The 6,000-nt window shown below is 31.8% G+C and overlaps 1 protein-coding gene across 2 annotated transcripts in view; it reads right to left on the bottom strand.

Annotated features, from left to right (window-relative positions):
- The window catches only part of megf11 (multiple EGF-like-domains 11), a 265,068-nt gene extending 264,338 nt beyond the window's left edge, over positions 1–730 (bottom strand). For both annotated transcript variants that reach the window (XM_087293061.1, XM_087293060.1), the window contains exon 1: positions 488–730. The gene's annotated coding sequence lies outside the window, so the exon portion shown is untranslated. The remainder of the gene's footprint in view (positions 1–487) is intronic.
- Positions 731–6,000: the final 5,270 nt, after the last annotated feature.

Genomic DNA, 6,000 nt, shown 5'->3' on the forward strand with positions numbered 1-6,000 from the left:
TGAATATAGGCAGTATCTATATAGGTTCCTCACACTATCGATATTGTCACCCAAAATGAGTCAATAACACTAATAACAACATGCTCTAAAAGATTTAAGTTAATTATCGAGCCTAGTAATAAAGTATGACGTAAATATATGCTATCTATTAAAAAAACATTAAGTAATTAATAAAATCATCCATATATTCATTGCAATTATTGCAAACATTATCTTATTTTAAAATGGTATTTTAATTATCACTGCACATTCAAAGAGTAAATTATTACAACATCATCTAAAAGCAAAAAGATGTAAATAAGACTTGCGAAAACTATTTCAAAAGATACTCAGCAATATATCCAGAAACAAATAGACTACAGCTTTGATATGATTCAGCAACACTGGGCGCATATCAGTTTTGATTATTTTCCTATGCATATTGCAGTGTTTTACAGTAAATGTGACTTAAAAGGGGGGTATAAAAAGCGAAATAGAAAATAAATACCTTGTCTCGGTGTGTTTTACTTTCCTTGATCCGAAATAGCAGCTTAATGTTCGTCCATAATCTTCATCTTTGGAATTAAACTGTCCACTTTCTCGTTGGTAATGAAGGTGGAGACTACATGAAGAAGAGTCCGGGACTGTGTTTTCTCAAATTCGCCGTGCTGCTCGTGTTTTGAAGGCAGTGGTGTCAGAGCGCAGCGCAGCTGTTCATCCTCTGAAACCGACCGACTCTGTTGCCGAATGTTTCTGCCTCTCGCGCGGCCTCTTTTTAAACTCACGTGACGTCAGAGACCATGGTGCTGAAACTGCAAGCGCAACACATACACGTTTTGTACATTTGTTTGGAGAAATAGTCACTGATAAACTTGTATAGTCACACGGAACATTTAGAAAACAAAATAATAATAATAATAATAATAATAATGATAATAATTGTTATTGTTGTTGTTATTATTATGTTAAAATTATTGTTGTTGTTGTCGTTATTATTATTATTGTTCTTGTCGTTGTTACTATTTTTATGATGATGATGATGATGATGATTATTAATATTATTATTATTATTATTATTATTATTATTATTATTATTATATAAATATTCAATCAAATATGGAGCATATTCCAGTACAAGCAATAAAATGTGAAGTGGAAAAAACTAATAGATAAAAGAAATAATGTAATAAAACAATGTGTTTAGTCATCAGGATTTCATCGATTTTTTATTTAGGGTAACTTTCTCCTCCTCTGAAAAGCCTGAAATCACAAAACCCGCTCATTTTTCATTTCATCTGTCACATAAGTTGTGTCCCAATTCGCATAATGAACTATTCTTGTCATTTTGTAGTATAAATAGTGTAATTAGTGTGTTCACACTGTCTAAACAGAACAAAAATAACAGGTGAGCTTCAAATACATGGATGATGTACTACTTAATTAACCCCCCCAAAAAAAGCAGTGTGGAAGTGCTACAGTAGGCAAAAAGCCATGTGAAAACACTGTGGCTGCATCTGAAATCGCATATACAGTATATGATTAGAAAGTGAGTAATGACAGGAAAATAATGCACAAATTCACATTCGCTGCTCAGAACAGAGTATTTTTAAAAATGGCTCATGTGACCTAACTTTCTCCAGAAGAATAAATATTATCAGACATACTGTAAAAATTTCCTTGCTCTGTAAAGCATCATTTGGGAAATATTTTAAAAAGAAAAAAAAATCAAAGGGGGTCTAATAAATCTTTTTCAACTGTAGATATCATTTGTAATACACACACATACATAAAAATACAAAAATAATTGTACAACCCCAAATCAGTATAAATTGAAACAGTATGGAAAACACAATTAAAAAAAGAAAGTAGTGATTTCTAAATTTACTTTGACTTTTACGTTATTGCTGACAATAGAACGAACATTATTTAATGTGTTTCTCATGATTTTTATTTTTCTCATGATTTGTTAGATTTGTTTTTCTAAACACAAATTCCAGTGTTGGTTCTTGCATCACATTTCAAAAAAGTTGGAACAGTAAAACATTTACCACTTTGTATGTTGCCATTCCTTTTCAGATGTTTAGTGACTGAAGGCACATGAAGTGTTTCAGGTGTAATTTTGCCCCATTCTTCTTTTAAACAAGTCTACAGTACGGGTCTTCATTGTCACATTTTGCACTTCAAAATGCACCAAACATTCTCTTTTGGAGAAAGGTAGGGACTGCAGGTAGGCCAGTCAAGTCTTCCTCCACAGCCAGGACTTTGTAATGTGTGAACAATGTGGGTTTGCTTTGTCTTGTTAAAACATGCATGGGCACTGTGCTAAAAAATCTCTATGTACGTTTCCGCATCATGTGCCATCACAGAAGTGCAAGTTACCTTCGCCAAGGGCACTGACTCAACCATATAACCTGACAGACCCTGGCTTTTAGACTTGTTGCAGTCTGGATTACCTGAATACTAGCCTTAAATTGCTCCTCCCCCAACATTTTTTGAAACATGTTGCTGTTCTGAATATTAGGAAATGGTGTATATTTCCAAATTACAAGAAGGTGACCAGAAAAAAAAAACAACGAAATTCAAGTCAAAGTAAATTTGGAAATCCTTTACTTTCTTTCCTACTTCTATGTATATAGGACAGAAAAAGAACGGGCAGCATACAGTATTTACCAGTTTTTGTTCTAAATTTACATGACCAGCCCAGACAATATATCGTTTCAAACTACAAACAAATGTCAACAATTCTCATTCTGCTAAAATTTTTTCCATCAAAACTCGTTAGGGCAAAAGCATTGCAATTTGAAAAACACCCATGAAATAAAATGTTTTAATGACATGAACATTACCTTTATGCCCATTCACAACCGAAGATCATGACTACAACAATATAAAGTTTTAATAATCATTCTGATTCAGAGAGAATAGCAGAGTCAACACAGCTATAACAATAACAGCACGTGGAAACAATATCATTGCCGTTTCAGAACTATTATTTTCCTGCTGATGAATGAACATGAATAAGCAGAACAATATTGTGTGTTGGTGTGTGAACACTGTTGTGTTGTTGTTATTATCCATCTTTATAATTATCTTTCTCTGTGTAAACAAGCTTTAAGAGTAAGATACTGCTTTTGTGAATCATTTTAACTATCCAATCAATTCCCCATGGTACAGACAGATTACATTATAGGTTACAGAAGTACACATGGGTTGCCAATATAGGCATTATATTGACTTGAAAGGCACACTAAATGCAGTACAAAAGCAGTATGAGTAAAAAAATAAAAATAAAAATAGCTTGTCATGCAAAAATGAAATAAACGTAGCCTACTATGGATGGTCATTTTCAATATTTTAACTTTGTACTTATCATTGTTTATAATAATAATAATAATAATAATAATAATACATTTATTAATAATTACTATATTATTGTTGTTATTAATATTAATGTTAAAAATGAATAAATAATAATAATGATAACAATAATAATAATATTTGTTATATTTAATCAATAATGATAATAATAATTATAATAACAATAATTTATAATAGTTTATTTAAAATAACAGTAATAATAATAATAATAACAATATATAATAATAATTATATATTGTAATTAATATAATAATAATAATATAACAATAATACCTATTTTTATTGTTGTTAATAATATTAATGTTAAAAATAAATAATAATAATAATAATAATAATAATAATAACAATTGTTATTATTATTTTTTAAATATAACAATTATCATTAATAATTTGAATAAACAATTATAAATATATATAATCATTTTTATTATATTTATTTTTAGTATTATTATTATAAATAAACAATAATGAATTATTGTTTTTATAATTATTATAATAATTGTTATTTATTAAATATAAAAACACATTATGTATATAATATATAATGTCGTTAATATTGATAATAAATCATTAACAACACAATATATCTGACGTGAGTTCATTTATCTTATTAAAAGTTAATAAAAACTCATCTGACTACTGTAGGCTGATCATTTCTACAACAGATCTTTCATAAAACCCACAAAATGCAATTTTAATGCAAGTAAAGCCCTTTACAAATTGAAGATTTACACTGGACATGTCCTGAATAAAATAAATTTGTAAAAAAAAAATTAACTTACATGATCATTTACAACAGTGAATCAGAAATGTAATTTCCTTTTGTGCTTACATTTTTTTTTTTACAAATTATGCATCATTAATTTGACAACTCTTCAATTTTAATAATATCCGATGCTCCTAAGAGGACGTGATTTCTTGCATACCTAAATGCAAATCCTGTAATTATCCAGATCTGCTTTTTTATGAAATCACAAGGGGGAGCCTATCAGAATAGCTGACAGAGCAAATCTGCCTGTTGCGCCGAACTGTCGAGTAAGTTGCTAATAAATTATGCTTATACTTCCAAAAGGCTATGGTTTACTGTTTACTGCATTACGGACTCTATGTCTAGGCCAAAAAAGTTTGAGATTTAAAACAGACGCAGCTGCATGCTTATTCAGAACTGTCGGCTAAACAATTTCTTATCATGCTTAGTAGGGATGTTAATGCACAGTTATGCTTAGTTCATTCTATATTTGACATTATACATCAGAGCACAGATGGGAGTAATCTATATTGTGCATGTAGGAATAATATCAGCCATAATAACACTAAAAAGTGGCAGATGAGAGGATGGTGTGAGCAGAGATAAGTAATTAGGCTAAATCTGCAAAAGCACAATAACCGGACTGGTACTGGCATGAACACAGATAAATGCTCGGAAGGAAAGCGCTTGGAAAGAGCAAAGAGATGCATTTATTTAGCTGTAGACAGATTTAAGGCCTTGAGGAGTGTAGAGAAGATTTATATAAATTAATGTTTAATCTCTAAATGGGCTGGTTGTCTTTCTATTGTAGTCTGAAAAAGTTTTTATTTAAATCAATAGCGCTTTTACAATGTAGACTGCATGTGTCAAAGCACCTTAACATAGAAGCTCTAGTAAATTGAAACCATGTCAGTCCAGTTTTCAGAGTTGAAGTTCAGTGTAGTTCTGTTCAGTGTTATTTAATTTTTCGCTGTTGAAAGTCCAAACACTGAAGAGCAAATTATTTGACGTGCAGCTCCACGAGTCCCAAACCAAGCAATCCAGTGGCGATAGTAACGAGGAACAAACTTCATCAATTGACGAAAGTGAAGGGAAAAAACACTTGAGATAATCCCGGTTCAGTTGGGGATGACTATTTCTCCTCTGGCCAAATCTCTTATGCACAGCTGCAGACTATGGCATCAGAGGCTGGAGAATGCTGAACGTCCATCATAGAGAAGCTGCAGGTGTGAGTGGGTCACCAGTGGGTGTTCAGGCTGGTCCACGGGATCAATGCAGAGACTCATCGAATTGTGTAATATTTGATCAGTTGTTCTTTACTTCTTCAGGAGAGTATTGTGTTGTGTTAATGAAATAAATCCAGAGCTGTGAAAAAAAACTATGAAACTAAAACCATTTTTGCGGCTTGACCTAAAATAAAAATTGTAGCTAGTTGTCAATTAAGCCTCATTCACACTGTGAGCGACTTCAGCAGCAAAGCAACAAGCGTTTTTAACGGAGAGTGAGCGACTTCTTGGAAACCTCCATCTATGCGAGCGACAGCAAGAAGTCAAAAGTGTATGTGTCCGTAGTGTATGTGTGTGAATGAGTGTGTATGGATGTTTCCCAGTGATGGGTCGCAGCTGGAAGGGCATCCACTGCGTAATAACATATGCTGCATAAGTTGTCAGTTCATTCCGCTGTGCAGGTGACTACAGTTTGATAAAGGGTCTAAGCCGAAAAGTAAATGAATAAATAAATAATGGGCTCTATATGCAGAGTTTTAAAGCTAACGATAAACTTCTGGCGAAAGTTTAATGTGACTATTTTTAATTTCACAAGGTTGTTTTTACAGCATCTATGTTATATAATTACAATACGTTCAGGTAAATAGACTTAAGCATTCATTTAGTTGT

Source organism: Danio rerio, chromosome 18 (genome assembly GCF_052040795.2).
Source record: "Danio rerio strain M-AB ecotype USA chromosome 18, GRCz13ab, whole genome shotgun sequence".
NCBI classification, from domain to species: Eukaryota; Metazoa; Chordata; class Actinopteri; order Cypriniformes; family Danionidae; genus Danio; species Danio rerio.